The 20,656-nt window shown below is 38.9% G+C and overlaps 1 long non-coding RNA gene and 5 other non-coding genes across 7 annotated transcripts; all 6 read right to left on the bottom strand.

The window, feature by feature from the left end:
* Window positions 1-1,758: 1,758 nt before the first annotated feature.
* On the bottom strand, window positions 1,759-13,571 carry LOC128653910 (uncharacterized). Of its 2 annotated transcripts, none has more exons than XR_008401402.1 (10): window positions 13,534-13,571; window positions 11,433-11,505; window positions 10,616-10,650; window positions 9,625-9,650; window positions 7,620-7,662; window positions 6,748-6,777; window positions 5,261-5,302; window positions 3,190-3,217; window positions 2,387-2,465; window positions 1,759-2,024 (listed from the first exon to the last, which is right to left on the bottom strand). It is a non-coding gene; the product is annotated as an uncharacterized LOC128653910 (long non-coding RNA). The 2 variants fall into 2 exon arrangements; XR_008401403.1 differs by lacking the exon at window positions 13,534-13,571 and adding an exon at window positions 13,276-13,300.
* Window positions 3,333-3,470, bottom strand: LOC128654773 (small nucleolar RNA SNORA8). The gene has a single exon (XR_008401500.1). It is a non-coding gene; the product is annotated as a small nucleolar RNA SNORA8 (small nucleolar RNA).
* LOC128654772 (small nucleolar RNA SNORA8) lies at window positions 6,551-6,689 on the bottom strand. The gene has a single exon (XR_008401499.1). It is a non-coding gene; the product is annotated as a small nucleolar RNA SNORA8 (small nucleolar RNA).
* On the bottom strand, window positions 7,731-7,855 carry LOC128654781 (small nucleolar RNA SNORA18). Its single transcript, XR_008401507.1, has one exon. It is a non-coding gene; the product is annotated as a small nucleolar RNA SNORA18 (small nucleolar RNA).
* Window positions 10,463-10,534, bottom strand: LOC128654770 (small nucleolar RNA Z40). The gene has a single exon (XR_008401497.1). It is a non-coding gene; the product is annotated as a small nucleolar RNA Z40 (small nucleolar RNA).
* Window positions 11,266-11,396, bottom strand: LOC128654793 (small nucleolar RNA SNORA40). Its single transcript, XR_008401517.1, has one exon. It is a non-coding gene; the product is annotated as a small nucleolar RNA SNORA40 (small nucleolar RNA).
* Window positions 13,572-20,656: the final 7,085 nt, after the last annotated feature.

The following is a 20,656-nucleotide window of genomic DNA, read 5'->3' as shown; positions in this document are numbered from 1 at the left end:
GAAAGATTGTCGGTTTAGTGTCCCTTTAATGTTTATGCTTTACTAGACTTGTTAAAGGGACACTCAATCAAAATTAAACTAATATTTTGATAGAGCATGCCATTTTAAACAACTTTCTAATTTACTTCCATTAACAAAATGTGCAGTCTTTATATTTAAACTTTGAGTCACCAGCTCCTACTGAGCATGTGCAGGAATAAGCATGTATGCATTTGTGAATGGCTGATGGCTGTCACATGGTACAGGGGAGTGGGAAAAGACAACTTAATTGTCAGAAAAAAAAAAAAAAAAATCTACTACTCATTTGAAGTTCAGACTAAGTGCTATTGCATAGTCTTGTTATCTTGCATTTGTTGCTTATGCAAATCTACTGTATTGACCGGTCCTTTAAATGCCCACCCTTTGAGCGTACATATTATAATGTATCCAATAGCCCCTACTATATTTGAAGGGACCGTCTACACTAAAATTGTAATTGTTTATAAAAGAAAACACCTTTGCACAACCAACATTGGTAGATTAAAAGGGACAGTAAACAATATAATTAATATTTATATAATCCCTTTATTACCCATTCCCCCAGTTTTGCATAACCAAGTCAATATATTTTTTTTACCTGTGATTACCTTGTATCTATGCCTCTGTAAACTGCCCCCTTTTTTCAGTTCTTTTGACAGACTTGCATTTTTAGCCAATCAGTGCTGACTACTAGGAGCTTCACGTGCTTGAGCTCAATGTTATCTATGTGAAACACATGATTGCCCTTTAGTGGTGAAAAAAAAAAATCTTAATGCTTTCAGATGAGGCAGCCTTCAAGGTCTAAGAAATTAGCATATGAATCTCCTAGGTTTAGCTTTCAACTAATACCAAGAGAACAAAGCAAAATTGGTAAATTGGAAAGTTGTTTAAAATGACATGCCCTATTTAAATCATGAAAAAAAGTTGACTTGACTGTCCCTTTAACATACTTCATAACATTTAAGCCTCTATAGAGAGCATCTTAATCACATGCTTTTCACAACCAGATGCTGTTAGTTCATGTGGATATATAAAATTATATATAATATATAGGCATACACACTGTTCACACCCAAGGAGTTTTAAGATTTAGCACAACAGTACTAAAAGTCAGTCAATAGATAAGTCATGTGATCAAGGGGCTGCCAGAAGATGCTTGATACAAGGGCAGAGGGAGAAAAAAAAGTATTTTACTATGCAAAACTGGGGAATGGGTAATAAAGGAATCATCCATCTTTTAAAACAATAAAAATTATATTGTAGACTGTCCCTCTAGATTGTACCTACTTTCAGATCTCTGCATGTCCCCCACTTGGTATCATTTGTATAGGATAATCAATAATTTCCTCTTTCCTATAATCCTATTAATCATTGTTTTAACTGACATTCTACTTCTTAGATCAGACTGATTTAGATTAGTACTGAAATCAACTCTGTATGTGCACAATATGTTCACTTACGGAGGCACCAACTTCTGAGATGTGCAAGAATTTTAAATATGCATTTTTGCGATAACCTCATTGATACAATAAAACAAACTGAATCTCATTGCTTTTTCTCCTGCAAAATTTGTGTTTAAATTGTTAAACATCTTAATGTCAAATGTACCATGCTTGTTGCATGTCTTGAGGCCCTCCCAACACAGGCAAGACCTGCACTTTTTAACAATGTTTATTGGCTTTAATGAAAGGGTTAATGAGTTCAGGAGACAATCACAATATAAATCACTGACAAGCTTGGTCAAGAATATAAAGATTTTATTGACTTTATAGCATTGCAGCATGCTTCTGAAATAAGTACTGCCCTGCCACTTTCTTTTTCAGTCATTTCTCTTTTGCAGTGAGCATTTAAATAATATAATTTAGAATTAGTGGTACTGTAGACCAGTGAACCTTGGCACTCCATCACTTCTTTAGACCAACCAATGCATTTAATCAATTTTTACTACAAACAGCAACAGCATAAGATGACAAACCAGGTCATTTCCATTAAAACAGGACAAGAATCTAGAGAAAGAAAAGGCAAAATTAGTACCAACATTGACTAAAATAAAAAGCCAGCGGCAGGGAACAAGTCATGCTAAGCAACTCATCACATGATCCTGTCACAAGGTCTTTATTTACAAATAACCTAATGGAAAGCTATAAGATTCTTGCCTTTATTCATTGTAAACAAGGTTTGATAGGAAGTGTCAAACTGCTATCTCCTCTATGATAGACCACAGTACACACATAGTGCCTACAGTATCCTGCAGAGGATGATATTATTGGGCCATAGCGTAAGAACAGCTGGTAGTAAGCCAGGCAAGCTCTCTTTGAATTGACCCAGTTATTTTACTATTTGTTTAAATCCGAAATGCTGATCTTACCTTTATTGTGAAGTGTGACCACTTTAAAGATAGACCCTTATAGAAAAATCTGGTGTAGATCATTTTGCAAGAATCAGTCCTAAAAAAAAAAAAAAAAGTTCAACTATTGCTGAAGTTAGTCATTAAAATGAACACTTAATTATGGTGGCCATGTATGTGGAGAGCAGTTATGGAAACATGTCAGCACTGGAAAGCTAGATTTTAACATGGCAATACAAGTATCGTTTAATGTGCCTTTAAAGAGGACCATAGCCCCTTGCTTTTTCTATAAAAAGTTTAGGTGTGCATCGTAAAACAAAAAAAAAAACTTTACAATACTTTCATTTTGTCCCATTTTTCTATAGTTTAGCTCTGAATAAAGATTGTATTTATTCTAATTCTCAAAACTGTTGCTAACTCTGCTACATATATGTTTCTAACATCACTTGTATGCAGACAAAAGCTTGGACTGGCTACTCCAAATAAATGGTAGGTGGTTGACTTTAAAAACTGCTGCACACAAAATGTTAAGCTCCATATATCAAGCAAATAAATTATGGTATTCTGGCACAGATTTACCACTTGTGTATCTTAAATGTTATGCACTAAACACACACTTAAATACTGTGGTATTAAGACAATGCTCTAAATTATGTCCACCAAAAGGTTTGTGACTGCACTTTATAGCAGCAGAGGAATGACCTATTGGAAGTTTGATTTGTGGTCATGTCCACAGCGAACCAGAAACTGAGGTTCATGGAAGCCTTGGTAATGACCAGCCCTTTTGGGGGTGGGTGGGGAGATGAGGGTTTCCAGTCAGTTACCTGTAAAAGCCATCTCATCTGGTCTGCCCTAAAAAGGGGAAATTATAAAGCCGTTTAATTATAAAGAAAGTAAATTCTCACAAAATCATTCGATTTTAAATAATGCCATTTCATTCATTGCATTAGCTATTTTAACATCCTTAAAATGTATCAGCAGAAAAACCAGGTTGCCAGACAAGAGGTCTGAAAACCAACGATGCCAATGGCTGAGTTAGTGTTGCACTGTTTATTGAACACGTCAACAGTTGTAGTGCTATTGAGTGCAGATACCATACAGTGCATTTTTACTATAATGTTAAAGAGGGACATGAAACCCTTCGAGTGTTTATGCATAGTAAAATGTACATTTTTGTTATCCAATGTGGATCACTGTCTCAGGTGATTAAAGTAGAGGTCAAAAAAGGTAAGATTTAGAAGCCAGACCGCAGTATTTGTATAAAATCTGAAAGATTACACCCTCTGAATTCTATGGTTTTATGTATCGTGACAAAACGCTGGTCCTTAGCAAGTCTTAAAATTAGGTAAAAACCTCAGATGACCATATGAGGTTACATTGTCGTGTATTTAACAAAAATAAGCCAAAAAGGGAGAAGCCAGGTTTAAAAATAAAGGAACCCTGCTTCCATAGGAATTAAGAGGCCAAGTAGTAGCCAGGTACTGCTAATCAACATACCTTTATTAATTGATCTGCAAGTGTGACCACCTCTATAAAAATAAAGTTTTAGCAGTTTGCTGGTCTGGAGCATCCAGGTGTGTTAATGCAAAGGAGGAAAGACAGCAATGATAAAGCAGCAATTGTTGCTGCCCATGAATCTGGGAAGGGTTAAGGCGATTTCCAAACAATTTAAAGGAGCAGTATACACCAATTTTCATATAACTGCATGCAATAGACACTACTATAAAGAATATGCAAATACAGATATAAAAACCCCAGTATAAAACTGCTAAAAAAACAGAAGCTTCAAGTTTAGCTGTTTAAAAAGTGGGAAATAGAGCCCCCTTCCTTTACATATGAAAAGACCATTTACACAAATGGAAGCAAGCTGGAGTATGTATAAGTTGGTATTCGCCTAAAAACTTTGGGGCTTGGTTAGGAGCCTGAAAAATCTAAGCAATGTTATTTAAAAACCAAATCTATCAATTTAAAAAAAAAAAAAAATGTATTGGCTATGTAAGTGGATCTACAAAACATTGATTCAAAATGAAGTGTAGACTGTCCCTTTTAAAGTTTATTTATCAGTTGCTTATCTTCCCAGGAGTGGATGTCCCAGCAAATTTACACAAAGGTAAGACCATGCAATGCTCAGAAATTGCAAAAAACCCCACAAGAATTACATCTCAGACTCTACAGGCCTCCATTAGCATGTTAAAGTTAGTGATAGTACAATTTAAACACACTAAACAAGTATTGTTTGAATGGAAGGGTTGCCAGGTGAAAGTCGCTTATCAAAAAAAAAACAAAAAAAAAAAAACACCCACAAACAGCAGCACATCTTCGGTTTGTCAAGTTGCATCTTAAATAAGACTTCTTGAATGTCCTTTAGACAAACCAGACTAAAGTGGAGATCCTTGGCGAAACAGCATATCAGCGCTAACACCTCATACCAACTGTCAAGCACTGGTGGAGAGGTGATTTGGATTTGTTTTGCAGTCACAGGACCTGGCCACCGTGCAGTCATTGAGTCGACCATGAATTCCTGTTTACCAAAGTACTCTAGCCAAATGTGACTACCTAATTTTAAGACCTGCCGATTCTTATGTCATGATACGTAAAATCATAGAATTTTTAGAGTACTTTTTCACAGGTGTATATGGAGAATACAAACAATTAGGAGCCTGTGGCTCCTAGGTCTGTCAAGCCCCTGATTAAAAATACTGCAAAATATGTTTGCAAACAAACTAAGCAGCAATCCTCATTTCAGTGAAAAGTGCAGATTAGCTCTTCAAAATGAGTTTGTAGTCTGGCCATTGAAAGAAAAAAGCAATTGCAAACTTAGTTAATCTAGTCAGAAAAAAAAAAAAAAGTGTTATGACTAACATAAAGCAAAAGCAGAAGTAAAACCCTACTTACTGAGCAGCAAGGCCACAATAGTGTACATTTATACGAAGTCACCTAATGGAGGGGGGAAAAAAAAAGTCAATGCAAGCCATCAGTAACAGGTCATGTTTTTGCATTAAAGACAATGCACACAGATTGTACTATAAACCAATTACGCCCCCTAGCCCAAAAACAAAAAACCCCACTTTACAATATACTTTGTGCCATTTTCCTGTACTATGGGCTCCATGTACGAAGCAGCGAAAGCTGCTCCGGAGCCTTTGTGGGGCAGGTTCGCATATGCGAGCCTGCTTCCCGCAATGTAAGAAGCAGCGGTCATTAGACCGCTGCTTCCTACACTGTACGCCACCTCTTAGGTGGCGAAGCAAAATCAGAGAGCTCGCTCGCAGTGATTGACAGCCCCTTCAGTCGTGTGATTGGTTGGTCGCACGACTGAAGGGGCGGGCATTACACACTCCGCTGACTGTAATGGTACATATGGGCAAGCGGATCAATAGATCCGCTGCCCGTGTGTAGCGGAGGCGTGCGGACAGCTTCGCGAGTTAAGCTGTCCGCCCGCCTCTTAGTACATGGAGCCCCTTGAGTTTATTAAAGGGACACTATCGATTTCTCTTTTGCGATTCAGATAGAGCAGGCAATTTTAAGCAACTTTCTAATTTACTCCTATTTTCAATTTCTTTGTTCTCTTGCCATCTTTATTTGAAATAAGCCATCTAAGCTTTTTTGGGTTAAGAACTCTGGACAAGACTTTGGTGGATGAATTGTTTCCACCAATCAGCAAGGACAACCCAGGTTGTTCACCAAAAATGGGCCGGCATCTAAGCCTAGATTCTTGCATTTCAAATAAAGAAAATTTAATGAGTAAATTAGAAAGTTGCTTAAAATTTCATGCTCTATCTAAATCACGAAAGAAAATTTGGGTTCAGTGTCCCTTTAAGTATAAGGCACCATCACGTGAAAACCTAAGCTTCCCTAATCTATTCTGCTCACTAATTGAAGGGACATTTGACACTAAAAACAAAAAAATTTAAATCAGTGTTTAATGTCCCTTAAAGTAAACATGTTTTAAACATTCCAGTGATTGTTTGCACACATACTAAACTGCAGAGACTGGGTGAGGAAAACCCAGGTTGCAAAATCACTGCCCATTACTTTAGTTTTCCCAGAATCTCGTTTTAGACTCCCAAAATTTTTTTATTGAAAAAAACCCCCACACATTACCAGGCTAAGCTATACTTTGTATAAAAATATTTAGCATTTACTTTGTCTGTTTAAACAGTTTCAGATACTGAGCTAAAGTCAGACTGTATCAACAGAAAAACCAAGTTAACAGACAAAAAAAGTCTGAAAACTAACGATGCCAATTGTTGATTTATTATTGCACTGCTTATTGAACATCTCAACAGAAGAAAGCTGTTGGGTGCAGATACCATACAGTGCAGTATGTCAATTCCCATTTCACAGGAAGATTAAGGGGAAAATTATATATACTCACACACCTTAACACGATCGCTCCAATTACATTGAACCTGTATTAAAGAAAAATATATAAAGATTACATCTATTTCCAAACAAACCAAGCCTAACCGAGTAACCGATGTGGGACTGCAGTCGTGAATGTTTAAATTCAGTTTAACTATTTAAGGGACAGTCTACTCCAGAATTTGTATTAAATATTTAATCCCTTTATTACCCATTCCCTAGTTTTGCATAACCAACAGTTATATCAATATACCATTTACTTCTGTTACCTTTTAATAAGCCTCCGCAGACTGCCCCACCCCTTATTTCAGTTTTGAAAAACTTGCCTTTTAGCCAGTGCCCTCTGACACATGAATCAACACCTAGTTAAGATAAACTAAAATGCATAAAGTTAAGGAGGCGGCCTTCAAGGGCTTAGAAATTAGCATATGAGCCTACCTAGGTTTAGCTTTAAATACCAAGAGAAAGCAATTAAGGATAAAAGTAACATTGGAATGTTTAAAAATTACATCCCTATAGGAATCATGAAAGTTAAATTTTGCCTAGAACGTCCCTTTAAGTGGATACAACCAACTAGGTTAAAATCCACACAAGCCTCTTGATTCCAAGTCTATACTGCCACATTAGCTATGTACCAAATCAGTTCTTATCAGATGTTTAGCTTCTATTCATTGTCAATTCAGACAGCAGTTGAACAAGATGAATCATCACATGAACTGAACATTAAAAAAAAAAAGTCTTCCTTGGCTTGAATCTGAAGAGTATTCATTGTTTAACAGTTTAAAAGGAAATTGAATAGCAGTAAATTGATTAAACTAGTTGGCTAAATATTTGCAATAGTAAGGTGGTCCCTTTAACAAAAAAAAAAATAAAAAAATAGATGACTTACCGAAAAGCCATTCCAGATAATGCTTTGCCCGTGCTACAGCATTCTAGATTTAATTAAAGTCAGAGTTACACTTGCAACAGGTGTACAATTATAATATTAAATAATGAACTTGAGTGTAATGCAGTTTTATTCTACTAAAAATGTAGATTAGTAAAAACAAAAACCGCAAGTTTTATGTATGAGGCGTTTCCAACGACTCAAACCTACTGCAAAGTTAGGTCGGGATAGACCTCAAATACAATTACAACATTAGCACTCTTGACCCTGCAGCTCTTTAAAAAAAAACTACACTACTATCAACCCTGTAGTACTGTTAACCCCTGCAATGGAGTTACAGTAGAACTACAGCTCAGGATTTGAAGTGCACTGCAGGCCCCGAGCAGAAAATGCAGCTGATCCAATTAGCAGTACTAGTGTCACATCTAGTGCTGCCGATAGGATCAGCAGAACCCAGGCAGCATGTATGGGTTAGAGGGATACCTACAGTGGAGAAAAAACCCTAGAACTGCATACTAGCAGACTGTCTGCCAGTACTTAGATTGTGGTGAGGGCTGTTTGAAAGAGATAAGGGAAGGTAATTATTGCATTATAATACTATTAATCTTACCAGTTAACTAACCCCTTCACTGCCAGGAATTTCAGGAGTATTGTGCAGCTGCAATTACAAAGTAGGGTTGCACCGATACTAGTATCAGTGCAGATACAAAGTATTTGCACGAGTACTTTTACTCGTGCAAATGCACAGTTGCCTCCAATTCCTGTTCATACGCCATCTTGTGGCATTTGTCAAACTGCATGTTCCCATTTCATGCTGGAGTGGAGACAGCTAAAAAGTTTTCACTTCTGTTCTGCCAAAACAAACTGCTGTTATTTGTATTGCAAGTCAGAGCAGTGCTCCAAAAGCAGCTTTACAGATGGAAGCATACCTGGGAGAAATCACTGTACCCCATTCAGACAAACCCCTGAAGTACTGGGTAGTTAGATTTAATGGCCCAAAAATCTATATCTTTCTGACCCACGCAGAAGTGTGAAAGACTGTTCAGATTAGTGTCAAACATACTTACTGATAACAGAAACAAACATAGCTGAACATGCAGAGAAAAGATGCTACTGTTCAATAAGAACTTGCCACTAACTTTTGAAAAATTATTCAAATTGCTAGATTACCTGTTCTGCTAGTTCTTATTTTGCACAATTATGCTCAAGACACTGTACTCTGAGGAACATCCTTAGACAGGGGAAAACCAAAACAAAACAGCCCTGGAAAAAATAAAGCCCAGCCCTATTTTTTTGTTGAGTCAGTAGAATGCAAATGCCCCATTTTTCTTGAAGGGGATTACTGGGATACTACCAATATTATTTTAAGAATTAAATTATATTACTTTGTATTAGGTAATGTCAGATTGATGAGTTCTATAGGCACCCTACAACCCCTGTAAATTCTAGTTTTTCCAGCCCAAGCAGCTGTCATTTATTGTATGTTATTGTAATATTTTTATTAGCATGTTCTGTAAACTTTGACAACAAGCACATAAAACTGTTTAATTTCAAAATGTTTGAGACATGGTTCATAATTATAAAGAAGCAATCTTAAATCATTAGTCTGCATTGTGCTTGGTAAACTGTCATGACATTAAAAATTATTGGCGAGTAATTAAAAAATTATCGGTACTTGGTCTTAAAAAAAAAAAAAAGTATCGGTGCAACCCTATTACAAAGCCATGCATGTCTGCTATTTTTCAACAAAGGGAATCCCAGAGAACCTTTTACAACATTTATAGTATGACCGCACAAGTATGTAATTTCAGTGAAAGTTTATGAAAAAGTGAAGGTTTTTTTTTTCTTCATACAATTGGCAGTGAAATGGTGACATGAAATAACCCAAGGCATTGCTCAATGACCATTGGTATGTCTAAGATAGTTTTGATAGGTTAAATGACTGTTCTAATAAGCCACCAAAAAACCCTCAACTTCTGAGGTGGTTTACAATAAAAGCACAACTTACCTTTAATATTTCAATTCAAATTATACCTGCAAAAAAATAAGTCATTTTTTAATAGGTTGTTCCCATGAAAAACAATTTAGCTACAAGCATAACAATCATTTCCACTTCAGTTGCATTAATTTTATTTGGCTAATTCTCCATATACAAATACCACTGGCTCCTAAAAGTATTTACAGATTAAGCCTCTTAGGGATAGATGTGTAGCATGTTAGCCTTGAGAAGTCAGCAAAGTGCATTTTAAGCTCTGAAAATTGAGCAGATTTAATTTTCAAAGGTAAATTACATGAAATGGGGCAATATAAATTAGTTTTGTTACACAATGAAACAATTTATATACAAATTTCAATTGATGTTTACTGCCCCTTTAAGATGTTCAAAGGTGCTTTCTAAACCTGCTGCAGTTAAATGCAAGGGGATTTTTTATTTGTAATGCAATAGGTGAGGTTTTATACAGCTGTTTCAAATAGGTTGAGCTTAGGAGTATGTTATCACTATACAACCTAACAGGTCTGGTAATTATGGCTGAGGGAATAAGTTAAGCAAAACCAGCTATTTACGATACCAAAACTTTACCAGCCTTCAGTGCGATGAAAATGTGTGCTACCGACTTATGTATGCATAGCTTTTCTAATAAAGTATTCATATTTCAGCATAGCCGTTTCAACTAATAAAAGCCCCTATTTCAAATGGCAAAGGAGAGGGTTACAAACCATTTGTTACATTTAGTACGTAAATTGGATCAAGAAAATATTTACATTACTGCCCTTTTGAGGTGCGGGGGAGGGGTAACTGTCTAATCATACACATGTAAAGTTTAAAGTTATGTCCCTATAAGCAAATCTGTTCAGAAAGGCCTTTATCACTCAACTTTATTCAGAGCAGTTGAACATTGCCATTCATCAGAACAGTTTAATAGAAACCCATATACATCAGCTTACTATCACAAAATTAGCTACACAAGGACTACAACATAACAAAAAAAGTCACTTACCTATATGGAGAGCAGTTAGGTAAGACATCATGCTCCTAGAAAGTAAAATAAATCATAATGCACATTTCAAGCATGTTTTAAATTTGTATATTAAAAACATGAAATTAATCATGCACATGTCGTCAATGCCAAGTTTAAACAAACTTAAAGGGACAGTCAACAGAATTTTTTGTTGTTTAAAAAGATAGATAATCCCTTTATTACCCATTCCCCAGTTTTGCATAACCAAGTTATATTAATACACTTTTTACTTGACTGGTATCTAAGCATCTTCTGACCGCCCCTAATCACTTGACCGAGTTATTATCTATTGACTTGCATTTTAGCCAATTAGTGCAGTGTCTGCCACTAGCCTCGGGTGTGATTATCTATATGGCTGACATGAACTAGCTCTCCCCTGTTGTGAAAAGCTAAAAAAAGGCGGCCTTCAAGGGCTTAAAAATTATCACATGCTCCTTCCTAGGTTTGCTTTCAACTAGAATACCAACACAAAGCAAAATTGTTGATAAATGTAAAATTTGTTTAAAATTACATGCCCTATTTGAAAAATGAAATTTTTGGACTTGACTGTCCCTTTAAAAAGATCTTCTAAAAATGAAGATTCAAAAAGCACTACTGTGAATTTCAAATCTGAAATGTGGTTCAGTCAGTATGTCCCTTCCCATAAGTAACACAACTCATACTTCACAATTCGTTGTGGGTTGCAAAAGAAGGTAGTTTTTATTTGCACTTTTTTGAATGTCTGTTCCCAAAGTGAGGCCAAACTAGGTCAAAAAGTGCATGGTCACAAAAGTATAATAGAGAAAGCTCAACTCACCATGAGGCACATACCACTGGAAGGAAACATCTAGTCTTAGATGTGCACAAAATTCCATTTTCAAAGTATGAAACTAAAGAGAAAGCAATAGAATGGTTTAATATAAACACATTTTTTAATCTCAAAAGGCAACATTTAATTAATGTGTTACAGGCTTCATTGTCATCTATGCAATGAGAAACATGATGTAAGCAAAACCTGTTTTTATATTGCCTTGGTGGGAAGTTGGATACATACATAAAACTGTATCCACCTTTACTACAAGGCATGACTTCCCTGGGGGTGTGTAGAGTTTAAATATGCCCTACCAACAAAGGTTGATTCCTCCAATGTTCTACATACTGATTCACACAAATCTCAGGTCATTTTAGCATATTAACCCTTACAATGTCAAGATTAGTCTCCCTGCAACTATATTAAAGTTATGGTAAATCCTAGTGAAACACTAGGATTTACCTTTGGAACAAAAATAAAGGAGGCTTTCAATCATATTGGCATTACATAGGTTGAGAACACAGGAGAAATATATGTATTTGCTGTAGGGAAAGGCTTACAGGGCATGTACTTAGTGATGGGTAAAGGAGCAATGTTAGTGAAACGCTAGGATTTACCATTGGAACAAAGGGGACTAGCTTTCAGTCATTATGAAGTATGAAAATCTTCATGCTAAAAATTCATTTGAAACATTCACTGAGTGCCTCAGACAGCCTACTATTTTGCTGAGGGGACGTTTTAACCTCTTAGCCAATAGCTGGCTTTGTGCCAGCTGTCCGACACAGCTATTGGCTAAGAGGTGGAAACACCTCATAGCAAAATGCATTCTGCCGTGGGTTGCTTTAGCTTCAAACAAATAAAAGGAACTTTTAGCATTAAAGGACCAGTCAACACATTAGATTTGCATAATCAACAAATGCAAGATAAGACAATGCAATAGCACTTAGTCTGAACTTCCAGTGAGTAGTAGATTTTTTTTATAACAAATTTTAAAGTTATGTATATTTCCACTCCCCTTGTACCATGTGATAGCAATCAGCCAATCACAAATGCATATACGTATAGTCTGAATTCTTGCACATGCTCAGTAGGACCTGGTGACTCAAAAAGTGTAAATATAAAAGACTGCACATATTTTTTAATCGAAGTAAATTGAAAAGTTGTTTAAAATTACATGTTGTATCTGAATCATGAAGATTTAATTTAACCTGAGTGTCCCTTTAAGAATTTTATACTTCATGACTGAAAAGCCCCTTTATTTTGTCTAATGGTAAATGAATTTTAAACACTAGGATTTACCATCACTATAAGTACATGCGCTACAGTAACAATTCCCTTACAGCAAACATGTTACCCCTATATATTCTCAATCTAATACCAATATTATTCACCCTGCATGAATATAGTAACCGCTTTCCCCACAGAACTACGTTCTAGATTAACACTTCACATAAAGCAAATTAAGAATCACCTCATCTACTCAAAATATATGAATTCTCCTTTAAACAGCAACCCCTATGACACCCCCTCCCTTACCTCAGCAAATGCCCCTATGCAAATACAGTTCTCATAAACGCAGAAAAAAAACGCTAACAGCAAATAGTGCTTTAAAAGAACTTAGAATGTTAAGTAATGGATTAACAAAAACAAACAGTGTAAATCAGCTGAAGGCATGAAAGGGTTAGCTTCCAGGCATAATATTGGTTCAAGAAAATAAAACTGAAGGTAGGAAGGGGTTAACTTCCCAGGTTTTCATACAGCCTGGATACGCGCTACAAGATAATAAAAAAATGCTAAACGGTAAACTGGGCAAATGCTCCTAATAAACTACGCTAAAATAAGAAATTACCTCAATATCGCAATCCACTTAGTTTACACTCAAGTACATCTAGGCGGAATGCAACGACTAGACGACTAAAAACGCAACACGTGTTCCAAATATCCACCCTTCCGTTCACTACTGGCTGCGCTACATAAAATCCAATGCACAGAAAATTAGAGTACCATCTGCAACAAATCGTTTTACTTTAAAATTAAATATCCAACAAAAGACGCTATGATTTACACAAATAAGCCACCAAAAGCCACTTTCATAAGATTACCATACCTCCCCTCGCCTAAACAGCCAAGGAATGAGAACGAAGATGGTTGCCGTACCCTTTTTATACCCACAGAAGGATTATGGGTGAGGTACATGCGCACTGTGTCACTAAGGATGAGAAGGGTCTGGCTGCAGACTAGAGCTCCAAAAAGGCGCTAGCGGCACACTAGCAACACGACCCTATTGGTCGTCCAGCCATCGACTTCACGGACACACAAACCAATCAGATAATGCAGTAACGCCTATTTCCTGTGTATTATCTGATTGGTCCGTAGTCCGTTTGTTTAGCCCGCCTACATCTCTACAATACATTCAATTTCCAAAATCCAAATTGCTCTAGTTTCTTTTGCTGCCTCGCAACATTGAGCCGACTTACCAAGGGGGCGCTGTGGCTGATGTGCGGGTTACAGGGAGGTGGCTGCGCTGGGACTTACATGGGTGGGTTAGTGGGGCGCTGATGGTGGTTACAGGCGGTGCTTATTGAGGGGTTACAGTGGGAGCTGAGGTGGCTTATGTAGGTTATAGAGGGGTACTTATGGGGGTTACAGTGGGAGCTGATGGGGCTCACACAGGAGGTGCTTATGGGGTTACAGGGGGTGCTGATGAGGCTTATGTAGGTTACAGGGGGGCTTGTTTAGGTTACATAGGGGGTAACCTACATAAGCCCCATCAGCACGCCTTGTAACTTCCATAAGCACCCCCTCTTTAACCTACATAAGGCCCATCAGCACCCCCAGTAACCACCATAAGCACCCCTTGTAAGTAACCTACAAAGGCCCCCCTGTGTAACCCCCATAACTAAGCACCCCTTGTAACCTACATAAGCCCCCCGTGTAACCTACATAAGCCCCATCAGCACCCCATGTAACCCCCATAAGCACCCCCTCTGCAACCTACGTAAGCCCCATCAACTCCTACTGTAACCCCCATAAGCAGCCTCTTTTTAACCTACATAAGCCCCATCAGCACCCCCTGTAACCCCCATAAGCATCCCCTCTGTAACCTAAATAAGCTCCATCAGCTCCCACTGTAACCCCCATAAGCACCCCCTGTGTAACCTACATAAGCCCCATCAGATACCACTGTAAACCCCTATAAGTACTCCCCCTCTGTAACCTACATAAGCCCCATCAGCTCCCACTGTACCCCCCAATAAGCACCCCCTTTAAGCACAATAAGTACCACCTGTAACCACCATCAGTCCCCCCCCCCGTAACCCAGTGCACCCCCCTCCCTGTAACCCACATCAGCCACAGTGCCCCCTCGGTAAGTCGGCTCAATGTCGCGAGGCGGCACGGTTCTATGCCGAGAATAGTTTCCCCATCAACATCAGTTTCCCCAGGCACTCTGCAATCTCCGCCGTTCTGCCCGCCGCTACAGCTACTCCCACTATCCCAACCCCTTTAATTAAAATGCAGTTCTAACACCTCGCTATCCTTTGCGCTACGCCCCCGCTGCAGCTACTCCCTGCCCCATTCACGTTCCAATTCTCCTTATACCGTGCACAACATTTTTTACAAAAAACAAAAATTGATGCTTACCTGATAAATTTCTTTCCGGATATGGTGAGTCCACGACGTCATCAATTACTGTTGTTAATATCACTCCTGGCCAGCAGGAGGAGGCAAAGAGCACCACAGTTAAACTGTTAAGTATCACGTCCCACAAACCCCAGTCATTCGACCAAAGGTAATGGAGAAAAAGGAGTAACACAAAAAAGGGTGGGGTCGTGGACTCACCATATCCGGAAATAAATAAATTTATCAGGTAAGCATACATTTTGTTTTCTTTCCTAAGATATGGTGAGTCCACAACGTCATCAATTACTGTTGGGAACCAATACCCAAGCTAGAGGACACAGATGACTAGGGAGGGACAAGACAGGCAGACCTAAACCGAAAGGCACCACTGCTTGAAAACTTTTCCTCCAAAAGAAACCTCGTCCGAGGCAAAAAAATCTAATTGATAATATTTCGAAAAAGTATGCAAAGAAGACCAAATTGCAGCCTTGCAATACCGATCCACAAAAGCTTCATCTGTGAAAGCCCAATAAGAAGAGACAGCCCTCGTGTCAAGAGCCATAATTCTTTCAGGAGACTGCAGCCTCACAGTCTGAAAGGCAAATTAATTAAACTTTTCAACCAGGGAAAAGAGAAGTAGCAGTAGCTTTCTGTTACAGAGAAAACAAACAAAAACAGAAGAAAAAATATTAAACACGCACAATATCTAAATTGTGCACAACGTGAGAGGGAACAACAAATTCCCAAGCAATATTTCCACTTAGGATAAAAAAAACGCCTTATCCGAAATAAGATAAAGCGAATCACACTGCAAAGCCGAGAGTACCTAAACTCTCCGAGCAGAAGATATAGCAAAAAAAGAAACTTCCAAGATAAAAAATTTTAATCTATGGAATGCTATGGCTCAAACAGCCTGCTGCAAAACCTTAAAACAAGGTTAAAGCTCTAAGAGGAGCAACACAGGCCAGATACTAACCTAGGGTTGCCATCCGCCCCGGTATCACTGGGACAGCCCCAGAATCAGGAGGAGTGTCCCGGGTCATCCTCTGAATGTCCCGTACTCCTCCTACATGCCAATATAGCAGCTGTTGAGTGCAGCGCTTTCTGCAAACGTACATCCATATCAACACTAGCTTATATGGATGTACATTTTTCAGAAAGTCCGGCAAAAATCTACCTCCCACCTTCTTTTGTTGCGTCTTGCGGACCTCGGAGGCCACCATATTTAGTTATGGTATGGTACATAGGAAACCCGCAGGGTGTCTCCATCTTTAGTGCTGGAAAGGGCCCGTCCCTGCCTGATGTCATGAGGAAGAGGAAATGGCTTTCCTTTATTTTGTGAAGTGACTTTATTGCTGGGGTTGGTCCCTCCTTTTCTTTCAGGGATGGAGCTCCTGTCTGAGCTAATTATCTTTGCTAACTGGAACACGGGCTGCACGGTAGTGATCTGCATGGTGTTGAAGTTCCCTCAGATCTACTCTGTCTTGTCAGCTAGGTCTGCAGAAGGAGTGAGTTTAAACAGCGTCTTGCTGGAGCTGACCGGGTAAGATATGACAGTGGAGGTATCCTGCCTACTTCCTATGCAAACAATGTTCCACGTGTATGAAATAAAAATACTTTTTTTTATGCTTTTCTTCTTTTCTAGCTTCTACTGTTAACTTACCAACCTGCAAATAATTTTGACATGCAGTTAGTGTTCTCTGTGTGTTAAACCATACACTGTATTTGAGTAACATAAATATGTAGTAAACTTCTAAGGATCTGGTGGGTAGGTTGCATGTTTAAAGGGACATTAAACATATATATATATATATATATATTTATATAAATTGATTTCATAATGAATTTGAGGCAGTGCGAAGCCACGCCCCCAAGTCATGCCCCAAGCCACGCCCTGAGACACACCCTCTCCACGCCTATTTAAAAAGTGTCCAGGAATTTTCTTGGCAAAAGGTGGCAACCCTATACTAACTAGGGTCTGACAAAAAGATTTACACATCTGGCACGTCCGCCAGGCACTTATGTAAAAAAAGGATAACGCAGAAATCTGACCCTTCAGAGAACTGACTGACAACCGTCCACCAGACCTTCCCGGAGAAAGGGTAAAACCCCTAGGAATCCTGACCCTACTTCCAAGAGTAGTCCTGGGATTCATACCCATCAGGAAATTTACGCCATACCTTATGGTAAAAGTTACCAGTTGCAGGCTTGCGAGCCTGAATCATGGTCTCAATGACCGATTCAGAAAAAACACGCTTAGCAGAACTAAGCATTCAATAACCAAGCAGAAAGCTTCAGAGAACACAAAAGTTGGATGAAAGAAAATACCCTGAATTAGAAGCTACTTCCTCAGGAACAACCACCAAGGTGGAAGAAATACATCTCCGCTAGGTTTGTTATACCAGATCCTGCAAGACTATGCAGGAACTATTAAAATACAGATGCTCACTCCCATTTGACACAAACAATGACTCGTGGAAGAAGAGCAAATTGAGCAACAGGGATGTTAGACTGAAATCCCAAGGAACCACCAGGGTATTTAACAGAGCAGCCTGCTGATCTCCTGACCTTTAACATAACTTGGAAGCTTGGCGTACTGCCATCTCCAACTCCAGCACCCCCCATTTGAGGGTTAACCTGGAGAACACCTCTGGGAGAAACGCCAACTCCCCGGGATGAAAAATCTGACTGCTCAAGAAGTCCGCTCCCGGTATTCACTCCTGAAATGTAAATAGTGGATAAACCACAAATGTGAGCATCCGCCCACTGAACAATCCACGCCAAACCCGGCAAAGGAACTCCAGTTTCCTCCCAGGTGGTTAATGTAAACCACTGAGATTAAATTGTTCAACTAGAACCTGAAAAGACGGTTTAAGACAACCGAGGCCAAGCCATCAGAGCATAGTAGATCGCTCTAAACTCCAAGCTAGTTATGAGGAGAGGAGACTCCTCCAGAGTCCATAGTCACCAACCCAACAGACTAGCGACCGTGATCACAATTACTCAGGAAGGTCTCCAGAAGCATGTGCCCCGGAACAGATGCTCCTGAGAAAACCAAAAGATTCTGGAGAATGCGGGCAACGATCCCGTTACCTCTCGTAAGATAAGCGAGCGCTCTACCAGTAATTCCCCTCTCTGATCCACAGGGAAGAATCTCATGTCGACAGATCTAGATCTATCCTCCGAGACAGAGCCACAAGTTCCCCGGTCCACTATCTGAACATGCATAACAGACTCTCAGATGGAATCAAGCAAAGGGATGATGTCCAATGAAGCAACAATCAGACCAATTACCTCCATACATTGAGCCACTGAAGGGCCAGACAGAAGAGAGCCGAAAGAGGCAATAGGAAGGCATCCTCTATTTTCTGACCTCTGTCCAAAATATTTTCAGATATAGGGAAACTAATATGGTCCCTAAGAAAATACCCCTGTAGCTGGAACAAGGGAACTCATTTTCAGATTCACTTCTATCCGAGGGAATGAAGAAAGACAATAAGATCTCTATATGAGAGTTTGCCTGTTGAAAAGATGGTGCCTGAACCATTATATCATCCAGGAAGGGTACCGCAGCAATTCCCCAAACCTGATCACTGCCAAAATAGCCCCCTCTGGGAGCCATGGCAAGGCCAAAAGAAAGAGCCACAAACTGAAGTGTTTGACAGAAAAGCAAAACTCAGGAACTTGAAAACACACGTCCTCCAGATCTATGGTCACCATGAACTGACCCTCTTGGACCTAAAGAAGAATGGAACCACTGGTTTCCAATTTGAAGGACGGTACCTTGAGAAGATTTGTTAAAACACTTTAGATCTATTGTAGGATGACAAATTCCCATGAACAGGAATTATAGAATTCTAGACCCTGTTCCCTCACAGGAACTGGTACTATCACTCACAGGGAAGAGAGGTCCCAAACACACTTCAAAAATGCCTCACTGTTATCTGACCTGCAGATAAAATGAGAGGAGGAACCTGCCTCTGGGAGTAATGTATGAATTCTATGTAGAAAACCTGAGATTCTATGTCCTCAGTTTATCTGGGACATCTCGTATCCATGTTTGAAGACAAACAGAGACATTCAGCCCCCCATCTGGACCGATCCCGGATTGGGGCAAACTCCTTTAGGTCTATTCATCTTGTCTTGTGGTAGAAAAGACCCTTTTCCTGAAATATCAGAAATATTCCTGTCAGATCCGGTCCAAACAAGGTCATACCCTTGTAAGGAAGCGCCAGAAGCTAGGACTCAGAGAAAAATCCACTGACCATGAATATAGTTACAACGCCCCGCGGGCTAGCACAGCAAACCCAGATAACTTGACTCCCGGCTAAAAAACTGCATGGTAGTATCAGAAATAAAATAATTGGCTAGCTTAAGAGCCTTAATTCTGTTCTGGATCTCCTCCAAAGGAGTCCCTACCAAATTGGATCAACCAAGGCACCGCTCCAATAAGATGCCGCACTTGACACAGTGTCAGGATTTGACTTAAGGTCTGTACCTTTAAGTCAAGATCTCCGCCTCTCCTATATTCCCTATTTAAGTTGTTCCTATCCCAGATTGCGTTGCTTGATTATTACCTACTGAGGGAAGTTTGCTTTAATCTCCCTAAGTCTCTTCTCCAAAGATTGAGCTAACAATATTACCTTTCCATATACAAACTTTAATTGTAATTTTAACTCCTAGCAACCTATCTATCTGCTGACCGGATTTGCAACTTTACCGGAATAGGAGAAACCCTGATTATCCTACAGCTTCAACTTAACTCAGCGCTTTCACAGCTTCAGTCTGCTCTCACTGAACCTGGTGACGTCACCCACTCTACCTTTAATTTCAGAGCGCAGTGCGCCAGTCCTTGGAGACACGCTAAGATCTTAGCAGGGATCATCTCCGTTCTTCAAATCATCCGCTACAGAGTTAAGGATCCTAACAAAGGTATGTGCACTAAGAACTAACCTTTAAGCATTCTAAGGAAAGAAACACTTAACTGTATCTAAATGTTTGTACAAACAATCCTAACTTTTCACCTACTCCACCTCGTGAATAAATCCTCATAGAGGACTCAATCAGTACGCTGCACAAACTCTGCTGAATCAATTGCAGCATTCCAGCCTCAATACTCAGAGTCTTGTTTTTGGTCTATGGAACGCTTGCATGATCTTGTTAGCTTCTATATAAAAGTCCTATCTCTAAACACAATTACAACTCAAATAACGTTTTGGTTACCTCTCAATTTTGAAATGAATACTATAATTAAGCAATATATGTTGTATGCACTTATCTGATTTGATAAATGTGCAGCAAGTTATCATTTATTCTTTTTTTACTTTTATGAGAGTTTCAAGCTGAAAGTATATCAGTTCTGTGTTTAATGAATCACATATCCTACAACAAAATTTGCTTTCATACAGGTTCCCTTTAACCAAGATCTGATTATTGGGAGATAATGAAAGCATACACTCAGTAACATAGTGGTAAATCTTTATTCACTTATTAAGAATATTTTAATTTATCACAGAATAATCAAGCCCAAAATAAAGTATCTATTTACACATATTTCTAGGTTGATCATGGATCCAATAGAAATGTCCAATCAAATTTCTTCACTGAAT

This window comes from Bombina bombina, chromosome 3 (genome assembly GCF_027579735.1).
Source record: "Bombina bombina isolate aBomBom1 chromosome 3, aBomBom1.pri, whole genome shotgun sequence".
In the NCBI taxonomy this organism is placed as follows: domain Eukaryota; kingdom Metazoa; phylum Chordata; class Amphibia; order Anura; family Bombinatoridae; genus Bombina; species Bombina bombina.
Note: the sequence above shows the minus strand (reverse complement) of the source record. Positions and strands in the feature narration are given on the sequence as shown.